This window comes from Eutrema salsugineum, unplaced genomic scaffold (genome assembly GCF_000478725.1).
Source record: "Eutrema salsugineum unplaced genomic scaffold, Eutsalg1_0 scaffold_3, whole genome shotgun sequence".
Classification (NCBI taxonomy): Eukaryota; Viridiplantae; Streptophyta; class Magnoliopsida; order Brassicales; family Brassicaceae; genus Eutrema; species Eutrema salsugineum.
In genome coordinates, this window is record NW_006256756.1 from 9,560,733 (window position 1) to 9,574,775 (window position 14,043).

General features: G+C 40.9%; 1 non-coding gene across 1 annotated transcript; it reads left to right on the top strand.

Moving 5' to 3' along the window:
• Positions 1-7,908: 7,908 nt before the first annotated feature.
• LOC112085695 lies at positions 7,909-8,014 on the top strand. Its single transcript, XR_002898995.1, has one exon. It is a non-coding gene; the product is annotated as a small nucleolar RNA R71 (small nucleolar RNA).
• Positions 8,015-14,043: the final 6,029 nt, after the last annotated feature.

Sequence of the window (14,043 nt, forward strand, 5' to 3'; positions counted from 1 at the left end):
CCATGAGAGTTCTGACGGTCTGCATTTATCCAAAAGAGTCTTTTTGTTCCATTTTGTGCCTCTTTATCCCAAATTACCTGAAAAGTTTTTTAAAATCCGGAAACATAGAAATCCTTTGAAAACCTTTGAAAATGGAGTAAAAACACCTGTAAAAGATATTAAAATGATCCATAAAAATGGTCAAATTCCGGTGTTATCAACTTCCCCAGACTTAGTCTTTTGTTTGTCCTCAAACAAAACAAAGGCTAAATTTCGGCGAGAGGTTTGAAAACGCAGAAACTAAACAAAATCTCAGAGACCAAACTTCTAGACCAATATCAATCAGTATGCATCAATCAGGAATAGCCTAGAAAATTCTCACTAGCAATACAAGCATAACTAGTCCGTTAATCCGTCATGCAGAAATCTATGCACTAAGATCTAACTTCCAGTCAACTAGCTCTTAACATTCATTAAAAATCTCGGTGGTTCTCATCAAAGAAAATCTAGGCAAGGCGATCTAGGCTAGGTGTCAAGAAGGATTATTTTGGGGGGGGGGGGTAGGGCTTAAAGAGTTTACGGGTTACCTGAAGATTTGGAGGATGCAGGATATTATGCAAAACCGCAAGAGAGAGTGAAGCTGTTGGTATCCACAGTTTTCAGTCACTTTCTTCTTGACATAGATTCATGGTCTTCTTCCTTAGGTTTTCTCCAAACTCCCCCAGACTTAGATTTTTGTAAATCTTTCAAAACAATAGCTCCTTAAACGAATAGTGGTTGCTCATTGCTCCATAAATTTCGACAATCTAAGACTCATTAGGCTTTTTGTTTCCCTTTCTCTTTTCACGTTTTTTTTTTTTTTTTAAAGAAAGGGAACACCTTTAGATATAGAGTCTTAGAGAGCACGAAATTACCAGTCAATATCTGTCTTGTAAAGCTTTATTATGTTTCTGATACTCTTCCTTCCCAATTCCATTCAGTCTCTTTTGTGAGTGACTGAAAACTGCATCGCTCCTCTTCTCTCCGACGTTTTTGCACATATCTGCTGATATAAACTAAAGAGAGAGTGCATGAGGATTGAAAACAAGGGTTTTGGGTTTAGGGTATGGTACCAGATAAAGATAAACTGGTCATCTAGGACGACAAATAGTGGTAAAAGTGATGGTAAAAGACGTCCTAGAAGTGTATGTCGATGCCTGCCTAAAATCAATGATGAGAAAATTAGATATCAATATTAAGTCCAAATAAAATGAGCTAGTATATCCTGTCAGAAAGAATCTTCATGAATAGAAGTCCTCTGGTGGGAGTTCGTAGTGCAAGTACTCTAGCTACCGCCTAGTCTAGTGCTAACCACAAATGAGCTATCATGCATAGTGTAGAAGTGTGCAGGTCTAAATCATCATAGTTTTGCGTCAAACATTCCTGAAAAATACTTAATGTCGAATAGGTTACATATTAAAATTTAAAAAGTACTTGAAATTTAAAAGCAAAGCAGGGAAATGATTAGTACGGATAAACATCCTCCCCCAGACTTAAATCACACTGTCCCCAGTGTGAAAAAGTTGGTGAGAAGATGGTGAATAAAAGCAAAATAAAATAAAATAAGATAAGTGAAAAGAAAATGATGATAGAACCGTGATGGTAGTCAAGTGCTGATCAATCACTCATCCTCCAAAGTGTCGTCTGCGAACTGGTGCTGCTCCTGTAAGAAGGTGACAACGCGCTCAAAGCGTCGTCCCTGTCTCTCAACTCTGCGCTCCAGATCGGAATGAGTGTGTGATGATGTAGATGTTGAGGTGTGACCAGTCGAAATAGATGGCTGAAAATGAGCACGGGCCGCAGCTGCATCACGCTTCACCTTGGCCACTATGTATTGTGATAGCAGGAATTTTTCAATCCTTGATCAATTCCTCAACTACTCATGTCATTGTAGCACTTGAGGTATCAATCCAAATGGAGAGATTCTAGACACTAGAACTATGAGGAGCTATCTTAATTCAAGTCTAACAAGCAGATGAGTTGGTAACAAGGTGTTCTAAAACATAAAACAAACAAAAAACAAGCAGTAATTTAAGAACAAGCAACAAGACAACAAAACAAAGACTCAGATTCAAAATAAAGAGAAAGCTAAACCTCTAGATGTGATCATTGATTAGGGTGCTTTAGAGATTTATTCATGATGCTAAGAACAATAATGCAATGCAAGTTACTCTTTAGTCTAGACTTCAAAAGCAGATTAATTCATTCCCATGACAATAATCTCTTTGTAAATCACTTAATCAAGATTAATTCACCTTAAGCAAGATCAAGCAATCAACAAGCATAAAGTATCAAGTCTAATAATGACCAAACGGTTTCTATTTCAAAGAGACCGAATCTTACACAGAAAGCAGCAACAAGCAATCATATGATCTCAAAACCAATTAACTTAGAACTCAAATCTAGACTAATCCTCTCATGAAGGCACTAATCTCTACACTAATCCACTTTCAAACCAAATCATCATTTGTGAAATATGAATCAGTGAGCATTAAGAAACAGTTCTAATATGTCATTCATGCATTTAACAAATCATTCCCATGATGAAAAAGGCATAAACCCTTAGCTTAGCTCATTCAGACATTTCATCAAACACCTTGTGGTTGGAGAAATGACTAAAGTCTAGATCAGAGTGATGTGCAAAGATCTAGCATTAAGAGCAGCTAACTAAGGAAAGGAAATGAAGATCTAGAACTTAAACATCATAAACCGATCATCTAAGCACCCTAAACTACACACCTAGAAGCTTAAAAGATAACTACTCACTAATCATGATTAACACACCATTTCCTTTGCAAGAGGTGATGTTAATCATCATTAGAAGTTGAGATCAGATGATGAAATGATAAGAAAAAGCTTTAAGATAATGAAATCTCTTAGATATCTCTTAATCACGTCGGTTTTACACAGATAAGGAAAGAGAAACCAAAGAGAAACTAAGATAAAGGATAAGATAATGGATAACTAGGGTTTTAGTCTCTAAAAACTATTTATATAAAAGGGTGTGGGCCGAGTCAGTCCAGGACAAACTGGGTACTGACCCGCCCTTTCTGGGTTGCTGGAGCCACCCCTCGCCATCTGAAGAAGTCTCACACCGAGGGCCATACACCAGGGGGTCATGTGCTGGGTTGAAACTTTGATGAACACTTGAAGAACATGCATGAGACTTGGCCTTTGATCCGGTTAAAGCTTTGAAACGTGAAGAGGATTTGTTTGTGATCTGGGTTGGAGAGATGAGGACCTCGGCATAACATGCCGAGGGGCTTGGTACCTGAGGTTTGTGAAACATAGGACCTCGGCATAACATGCTGAAGGGTTCACACCAAGGTCTGCTTCAACACTTAGTCGTTTTGGGATCATTTTGGTGATCAAGGGAGCCTTGGTGTTGAAAGACAGAAGTCCTACCTCGAGGTATAGTCTCAAAGCTTCGTAAACATGCCTCCTCGGCATACATGCCGAGGTATTCAGGCCGAGGTAGGACACAACACTTAGCTTACAGTCGCATCTCTTAAAACCCGAATTGACCAGCTTCTCTTCTGTTCAGTGTAACTTTCAACTCATAACTCCAAATGGCCTAAAACCAGTTCCATGAGAAAGATAACTCATTCAGCTCAATCTTTGGTGAAGAAACTATCGGCGCTTGGGAAGTGGAAGGCTTCCTGGAGGGCTCATCTTCGCAGTGCATTTAGACGATCAGAGAGAGGCGTCTAGACATGTGTCCATTCCGGAAACGTTAACTTCTTGCTCATAGATCCGAATTGGATGATCTCGGACGTTCTGGAACAAGAACTCAAATATCTCTGATTCTCATGAAGGCCTCGTAAACCGAATCGGCCTGGAAGTGCGCCGTCCTTCGCATTCATCGGAGCTCATCGGGTCGGTCCAAGACGGCAGCGAGACAGGGGTTTCTTCCGACGAGCTCAACTTTCTGCTCACGCATCCGAATTCCATTATTCCACTTGCTATAGAACCATTATCCAATCGTCTCCAACTTTGATGAAGCCCCCGACAACTGAATCGGACCGGAAGGTTCCCCGGACAGGAGATCATTCAGGAGTATCGGATTGCTCCGGAATGGATGCGAGAGAGGTCTGTCTTCCGATTATCATATCTTTCAGCTCTGTGGTCCAAATGCTTTGATTCCAACTGTTCTGAACCCTTGACTCAATTATCTCCAACCTTTATGAAGACTTCGACAGCTGAATCGGCCGGCAAAACCTTCCGGTAACGTGATTTCCGAGATGTATCTGCACTCGAGATTTTTGGCCGAGAAACTTAACCGCGGCACGTGTTTTTGGCCGAGAAAGCTACCCGCGGGAAGGATTTTGGCCGAGGATCTTCGACCTTCAGTACACCATTTTGCCGAGAAACCCAAAATTGCTCCTTTTCACCATTTTTGATCATTCCAACTCCATTTCTTCATCTGAATCACATCCTCCACTCCAAATTGGCTCCAAAAGCACCTGTTTAACACTCCAAAACATGCAAAACTCTCTTGGACCTAATGTAATCTCCTAAGTCCTAAAACAATGCCTAAAGACCTAAAATGCATGCAAATGAGACATGATTTGGACTAGAATATGTACATTAAATGATGCAATTTATGAATATATCAACTCCACCACACTTATCCTTTGCTTGTCCTCAAGCAAAAAGAACAAATGAGAGAGAGAGGTTGAATGCATTGGGAGTTCATATTTCCTTTTAGAGAGAAGTGATCACAATGAGAATTCAAGTTCATGCTCAATTATGCAATGCAAAGCCATACTCAGATATATATCAACTCAACAAGAAATCTCCACAAGTTCTCCTCTCTCTCAACTCTTTCACATTCATTAAGCTTTTATCAAGTGAATCAAATGATGCAATGTTTAAACAAGCTGGCTTGGCTAGGGAGAGGCTATGAGATTAAAATGATCTCATCAGTGTTCAAGCGGGTTTAATGCAGCAAAAGGATCTCTCTATGAATGATCAAACTTTGGCAGAATGCTAAAGGTAAAAAGCAACCAATGCATACAAGGGCAAAGACTCATCACACCCCACACTCTACTCAAAGCTTTCTCACTGCTCACTCTCTCAAGAACCTCACTTTTCACACTCATTTTCCTCTTCACAAGGGGACTTACTTTTCATTTTCACTCTCAAGTCTTGGAGTTCAAACTTTACATAGCTCTTTTTCTCTTTTGCAACCTCTAGCCTCTTTTTCTTTCTTTTCAAAACATTTGAGCTCTTTGGCTTCTTTTCTTTTCCTTTTACTTAGAGGCTAGACTCTTTCTTTTCAAGACACCAGAGCTCACTTTCTTTAACTCAAAACTCCAAGACTCATTTCTTTTTCTTTCATTCCCCTAGCTATTTCCACTTTCTCTTTTCCACTCATCTCACCTTTTTCCACTCACCAAGTCGTCTTTTCCCCCACACTTATTCCTCGCCAACACTCTCAGTTCCTCAATATTGGAACACAGCACTCAATGAGACCTGCCCTTGTCGCTCTAAACCTAACACTTTCTGCTAATTTTGATCCAAGGTGGCCTTTCAATTCACACACAAACATTGGCTTGAAAGAAGGATGGGTTCAAGGTGAGGGAACTGATCCATGATGTGGATTCAGCTACTTGAGCTAAGGAAAAAGGGCGGTAAAAACAATGGTTCTAGCTCAAGTATGTATGTCGGTATCCACAAGCTTATTCAAACAATGCATCACAAGATATTTTCAAGTCAAGTTCAAGGTTCTCATTTAATTAGAGTCGAGTTCAATTCAAACTTGCTTCTCAGATTCAGATCGTTTCAGACTTTGCAAGCACAGAAAAAGATTCAAAAGAATATTCAGTTCAAGTTCTCAAAGTTATGTACTCTCTAGAAAACCTATCATTACTCCCAGCAAATGCAACCTATATGATGCAACTAGACTCGATCCTAAAAAATGTGAATGCAACTAGAATGAACATTTTTTTGTGAAAATTTTCTGATTAGATGCAACTACATGAGACTCAAGACTCAAAGTGGAAAATAAGATCAAAGAAAACATGATTAGTAAACACTAAACTCCTCCCCCACACTTAAATAACACAGTCCTCTGTGTTATAAAAGCATAAGAGAGAAGTGAAAGGCAAAAGCAAGAAAAATGCAAAATGAAAAATTAAGAACTAGATGCATATGTACAATGAGTTTGGAGAGTTACCAGACTTGTTCATGATGGAATGGAGGCATTGGACATGGAGGAGGATGCTGGTGCTTTGAACCCTCTGCTTGGACTCAAGTCTCTCAAGCGTCCCTTTTTGTTCATGCTCGTTCAGGGACCCCTCTGCCTAGCCATGCCGAGGCTTCTATACCGAGGTGGACAAGTTTCTGTGTAAGTGGCAAGGGCATCTCGGTATTAGCTCAAGAACACCTCGGCTTTGGCTCTCCAAGGCTTCTCACAGCACTTTGTTCCGTGAAGATCAAACATGAGACCTCGGTAATGATCATCTCGAGGTGCTTGGCCGAGGTCTCAGGTTCACTGCTCCTTTGAATCATAAGGCCGCCACCTTTAAGCTCCTCTCTGCACTTGTTCCTTCAAACCATTGAGCAAGAACGCTTTCTAGAACCTGAGATCACTTAGCAAACCCATCAAAACGTTCTGAAAATACTAAAGAAAAGATTAAAAAGACTATATACAAGGATAAGCTTGGGGTGTCTCCCAAGAGCACTTTGTTTAAAGTCACTAAGTTTGACTTTGTAAAACCTTTCTTAATGAGGGAGAGGAGGAGCTTTGATGCTCCTTGTCATGTCCATGAATTCAAGCATGAGGTCCTTGTTCATCAGCTCTTGGACACCACCAGATCCCTTGTCTATGAGTTCTTGTGTGAGGATAGCTCTGACTTTGGCAAATGGTCTTGATCTTCCATTGCTTTTAACTCTGTATTCCACAGCTCCACCATCAAACTTCCATGGAGTGAGAGTTAAGACTTGAGAAGAAGACCCAAGAGTGAATGGTTTAATGCGTTTTGGGCTCTTGTCTTTGTACTCTGAACCATTGCCTTTATTGTTGCTGATCTCTTTCTCACCTGGTGTAGGAGGTGAGATTCCAAGCAATCCTCATCATCACTAAAGAACTTCTCACCATCAATGAACTCAAGATCAAGCTCTCTTTGGTGTTCTTTCTTTTTCTCACAAGCAGCAAAAGGCTGATCCTTCTCTTTCATTCCACAAGTCCCCACATACGTCATCTCAAAGTTTTGAAACTCATCACAGAGACTTAGAGACACATAAGCTGGTGGTTCAATAGTTTTTTCTTCGTTCTGAAGCTGTTGTTCAGCCTTCTCTTCAGCAGTAATCTGAACTTTGTCTCTAGAAGCTCCATGGATGTCTTTTATAGCGAAAACTTCAGTTCCAAGGGTCACCTCTCCACTGAGTTTCTCAATGTCCTCATTGTCTTGTGAAGAAAGACCTCTAAGAGAAATGTCTTCTTGTGGACTAAAGAGTACACGTTCTATCTCCTTTACAGCAGCTTCATGATCTTTGCTCTCCATGTGATTCACTTGAGAGGTTAAACTCTCTATTTTGTTGTGGAGATCATTGTATGAACGCTTTACTCTTGTTGTGAGCTCATCTTGTCCCTTCAGAAGTTGTTGGAACATGCTGTTCAGCTCCATTTCTTGAGTCTTTGAAGCAGCTTGCCCTTGTGGAACAGACTCTTGCTGAAAACGAAGCTCCACCTCAGTTTTACCATCTTGACAATCTTCAGTATCAAGCTCTTTGTATATTTCATTGCTCTTGGCCAAATTCTCAACAAGTAGCTCTCCTTGTTCTATGGTAAGAGTTGCAAAACGCCCATTTCTAGCTGTATCCAATGTCTATTTATGCTCTCTTTCAACTCCCCAATAGAAGATACTAAGGATAGCTTCCTGTTGGAACCCATGATGGGGACAATCTCTAGTGTAGCCTTTAAGTCTCTCCCATGCTTCATCAAAGGTCTCATGGATTCTTTGTTTGAAGCCCAAGATGTCTTTCCTAGCTTGGATAGTCCTTTATTGGATAAAACCTTTGGAGAAAGATCAACTTGCAATCATCCCAAGAATTTACCAAGTGGGATGGTAATGTTCTCTCACATTTGCTTGCCTTTTCTCCAAGTGAAAATGGGAACAAGATCAGCTTGATACTGTCGTGGGGCACTCCTCCAGTCCTAAATGTCTCACACAACCTCTCAAAGCAATCCAAATGATCATATGGATTCTCCATGCCTGACCCCAAGAACTTAGTTTCTTGAATCAACCTAACCAAGCTTGCTTTGATCTCATAGGCCGCAGCTTCAATTGGAGGAGGATGGATTCCATACCTCTTTCCATGACAACAAGGAGTGTCACAGCTTCCAACTGTTGGCGTTTTCTTTGGAGCTTGGATCAGTGCTGGAGGCAGTGCTTGAATTCGTGGCTGTTGTTGAGGTTTTGGGACTGGAATAATGCTCTTGTGGACGTCCATCTCCAACAGCTCAATAGAACGTGTCTTTCCATTTCTCTTCTTGTGAATTTGGTACCTTTCAAAGCTCAAGAGAATCAAGGAAGACAAGTTAGTAACAATGAAAAAGAGAAAATTCATCATCTCAAAGAGATGCATGCTATTAGTTATATACATTAACATGGTGAAAATAAAAGCTTTGTAAAACAAAAGAAAACAATGACTTGATCTCAAGAAGATCCAAAGTTCTAATGCTAGAATGAACTCTCCAATTGGCAACGGCGCCAAATTGATAGCAGGAATTTTTCAATCCTTGATCAATTCCTCAACTACTCATGTCATTGTAGCACTTGAGGTATCAATCCAAATGGAGAGATTCTAGACACTAGAACTATGAGGAGCTATCTTAATTCAAGTCTAACAAGCAGATGAGTTGGTAACAAGGTGATCTAAAACATAAAACAAACAAAAAACAAGCAGTAATTTAAGAACAAGCAACAAGACAACAAAACAAAGACTCAGATTCAAAATAAAGAGAAAGCTAAACCTCTAGATGTGATCATTGATTAGGGTGCTTTAGAGATTTATTCATGATGCTAAGAACAATAATGCAATGCAAGTTACTCTTTAGTCTAGACTTCAAAAGCAGATTAATTCATTCCCATGACAATAATCTCTTTGTAAATCACTTAATCAAGATTAATTCACCTTAAGCAAGATCAAGCAATCAACAAGCATAAAGTATCAAGTCTAATAATGACCAAACGGTTTCTATTTCAAAGAGACCGAATCTTACACAGAAAGCAGCAACAAGCAATCATATGATCTCAAAACCAATTAACTTAGAACTCAAATCTAGACTAATCCTCTCATGAAGGCACTAATCTCTACACTAATCCACTTTCAAACCAAATCATCATTTGTGAAATATGAATCAGTGAGCATTAAGAAACAGTTCTAATATGTCATTCATGCATTTAACAAATCATTCCCATGATGAAAAAGGCATAAACCCTTAGCTTAGCTCATTCAGACATTTCATCAAACACCTTGTGGGTGGAGAAATGACTAAAGTCTAGATCAGAGTGATGTGCAAAGATCTAGCATTAAGAGCAGCTAACTAAGGAAAGGAAATGAAGATCTAGAACCTAAACATCATAAACCGATCATCTAAGCACCCTAACCTACACACCTAGAAGCTTAAAAGATAACTACTCACTAATCATGATTAACACACCATTTCCTTTGCAAGAGGTGATGTTAATCATCATTAGAAGTTGAGATCAGATGATGAAATGATAAGAAACAGCTTTAAGATAATGAAATCTCTTAGATATCTCTTAATCACGTCGGTTTTACACAGATAAGGAAAAAGAAACCAAAGAGAAACTAAGATAAAGGATAAGATAATGGATAACTAGGGTTTTAGTCTCTAAAAACTATTTATATAAAAGGGTGTGGGCCGGGTCAGCCCAGGACAAACTGGGTACTGACCCGCCCTTTCTGGGTTGCTGGAGCCACCCCTCGCCATCTGAAGAAGTCTCACACCGAGGGCCATACACCAGGGGGTCATGTGCTGGGTTGAAACTTTGATGAACACTTGAAGAACATGCATGAGACTTGGCCTTTGATCCGGTTAAAGCTTTGAAACGTGAAGAGGATTTGTTTGTGATCTGGGTTGGAGAGATGAGGACCTCGGCATAACATGCCGAGGGGCTTGGTACCTGAGGTTTGTGAAACATAAGACCTCGGCATAACATGCTGAAGGGTTCACACCAAGGTCTGCTTCAACACTTAGTCGTTTTGGGATCATTTTTGTGATCAAGGGAGCCTTGGTGTTGAAAGACCGAAGTCCTACCTCGAGGTATAGTCTCAAAGCTTCGTAAACATGCCTCCTCGGCATACATGCCGAGGTATTCACGCCGAGGTAGGACACAACACTTAGCTTACAGTCGCATCTCTTAAAACCCGAATTGACCAGCTTCTCTTCTGTTCAGTGTAACTTTCAGCTCATAACTCCAAATGGCCTAAAACCAGTTCCATGAGAAAGATAACTCATTCAGCTCAATCTTTGGTGAAGAAACTATCGGCGCTTGGGAAGTGGAAGGCTTCCTGGAGGGCTCATCTTCGCAGTGCATTTAGACGATCAGAGAGAGGCGTCTAGACATGTGTCCATTCCGGAAACGTTAACTTCTTGCTCATAGATCCGAATTGGATGATCTCGGACGTTATGGAACGAGGATTCAAATATCTCTGATTCTCATGAAGGCCTCGTAAACCGAATCGGCCTGAAAGTGCGCGGTCCTTCGCATTCTTCGGAGCTCATCGGGTCGGTCCAAGACGGCAGCGAGACAGGGATTTCTTCCGACGAGCTCACCTTTCTGCTCACGCATCCGAATTCCATTATTCCACTTGATATAGAACCATTATCCAATCGTCTCCAACTTTGATGAAGCCCCCGACAACTGAATCGGACCGGAAGGTTCCCCGGACAGGCGATCATTCAGGAGTATCGGATTGCTCCGGAATGGATGCGAGAGAGGTCTGTCTTCCGATTATCATATCTTTCAGCTCCGTGGTCCAAATGCTTTGATTCTAACTGTTCTGAACTCTTGACTCAATTATCTCCAACTTTTATGAAGATTTTGACAGCTGAATCGGCCGGCAAAACCTTCCGGTCACATGATTTCCGAGATGTATCTGCACTCGAGATTTTTGGCCGAGAAACTTAACCGCGGCACGTGTTTTTGGCCGAGAAAGCTACCCGCGGGAAGGATTTTGGCCGAGGATCTTCAACCTTCAGTACACCATTTTGCCGAGAAACCCAAAATTGCTCCTTTTCACCATTTTTGATCATTCCAACTCCATTTCTTCATCTGAATCACATCCTCCACTCCAAATTGGCTCCAAAAGCACCTGTTTAACACTCCAAAACATGCAAAACTCTCTTGGACCTAATGTAATCTCCTAAGTCCTAAAACAATGCCTAAAGACCTAAAATGCATGCAAATGAGACATGATTTGGACTAGAATATGTACATTAAATGATGCAATTTATGAATATATCATATTGGCCAATGGTGAATGGTAGACGAGGTACAGATGGCAGAAAATCATCGGATACCGGAGTCCATCGTGGGCGTCCTCCGTTGCACAATCTCGGGATAGATGCTGAAGGTAAGCGGACTCGGTGCTCCTCGTTGCCAGTGCAATACTTGTAACCAAACCTGTCTGGATCGAAAGCGGCACGAGAGATAGTGTGATCGCAAGAGAGATAAAGTAAATCATACTAGACATCGGGAAGTGGATCATCAGATGAGAAATCGAATCCTACAGCCTGTAGTATCGCTGTAATAGCACTCTCGAAAGCTGGAGTAGCGTCCTCGCAACCATGTAAATCATAGTTCACCTTTACCATATTCTGCGCTATGATCCATGCGAAGCAGGCAAGTCGTGGATCATCCATAAACAGAATCTGAAGTGTGATGAGCTCAGTCTTCAAAACACTTCCCATGTTGGCTCTAGAGAAGATCGTGTGTGCTAAGAGTTTGTGCACAACTCTCACTGCTGCCAAGTTATCCTCCGGTAGATACTCTTTCAGAAGATCAGCCCAATCATCCATGCAAACCTCAGCCAGGTTATGATCTGTTTTAATTGACATCATTCTAGCTGCCAACGATAATTTAGACAGGCCTTCTCTACATCCTTCGTAGATTGGCTGTTAGCATTGTCTAACAAATCATAAAATCGTTTGGCATCTACATTAGGTTCCTCAACAGCATTACCAGTATGCGTTTCATGAAATGCATCAGTCACCATCTCATGCATCCTATCATGATCTACAATTTGATCAGATTGATACTGATTAGGCTGATGACCATAATTCGATCCATCAAAATCAATATGACTTTGATAATTACTACTACTACCAACATTCCCATGAGTATTACTGCCATATCCTTCTCCATGTAGATACCAAACAAAATATTGCGGCATGAACCCTCTATTTAATAAATGCGTCCACACGGTTTTTGTTAGTGTATACCTCGTATTCTTGCATTTCAAACAAGGACAAAACATCTTTCCGCTATCTTTCGTTCTCTCCATATGTGTAGCATGATACATAAATATTTCTAACCCGTTCTTGAACTCTTCTGTCAACGCCCCTTCTGAATCTTTACGCATATACATCCAGCTTTTTAGCTCGTATATAGTCATATCTTGAAATAAAGTCAAAATACTTTCTCTTTTTATTGATTAGACAATAAAGGAGAGCTGGTCTCTTGTGTCACGTCTAGCCACGTGAATGGAGTAAATTAACATTTTAATATTATTACTTCTTTTTTTGTGTCACGTCTAGCAGGAATAACAACGAACGATGCGAAACTTGACTAACCCTAACAATAGCAAATGAACTCGCTAACGATAGGAAGCAATAATGATACAATATTCAAAAGGAAACAGATCGATGCACACAAACCAAACTCGCTAAGCCCTAACAATCGAAACACGAATTCAGATCAAAAATCGCGATTAGGGTTAGAGATTTCTCAGCCTTTGGTTCAGAGTTGGCTCTGATACCACGTGATACGATCCTAGGTGATCAACTCTGAAGCAAGGGCAATAGATGTGGCGATATGGTGGTTGGAATTGCAGCAATGATGCGATGGAGTGGTGATGGTGGCTGAACGCGTGACTCGATGGGTTGGCGAAGGTGGTTGCAGCGATCGGATCAATGATGATGATCGATGCGATGAGAGGCGATGGTGGCTGGTGGATCGGATCAATGGTTTGAGATGGTGGCGATTGATAACACCGTATTTTGACCACTTTTATGGATCATAATTGTATCTTATGCAGGTGTTTTAACTCTGTTTTCAATGGTTTTTAAAGTGTTTTCAATGTTTTAGAGTTTCAAAAGACTTTACAGGAAACTTGGGCAAAAGATATGCAATTTGAAACAAATGAGCAATTTTGGATAAATGCAGACCGTCAGAAGTATGACAAGCGATGAAGATCTTCTCACCGTCTGATCACCCCCAAAATTTGAGACAACGTAGAGGATCCAACCAGCTTTCTAATGCACTTGGTTTGGAGACAATCCAACGGTTAGATCTTCAGATACTCCCGATGCAAGAATGACAGAAAATGCAGTTCCGGAAGAGAGCAAGTGCCGGGACCGCGGCCAACACCCATTTTCCCGCGGGTAGAGCCACCGCGACCACGGACTTTGGTCGTTCACTTTCCCGACGACTTAATAAAGCCCAGATCAATTCCCTTCGTTATTTTTGAAGCCCTAAGTGTCTAGAACCACCCCAGAAGCTATAAATACCCCCTTTAGGTTATTCCTAAAGGTGTGTAGACGACATAAGATAGAAAGAGAGAGAGACACACAAACCCTAGAGAGAGGGAGGCCGCCGGTTTTTGAAGGAGGAGCCGTCGCCGAGGAGAGCATCATCGCGCCTCCATCGTCGCTTCCGTTCTTCGTTCTTCTTCCTTCTTTTCTTTAATTTCCTGCAACTTTCAATACTCTGTGATGATTGTTTACAATATGTTTGAGTAGTTACCCAGTTGGGTTTAAAGGGATTATTC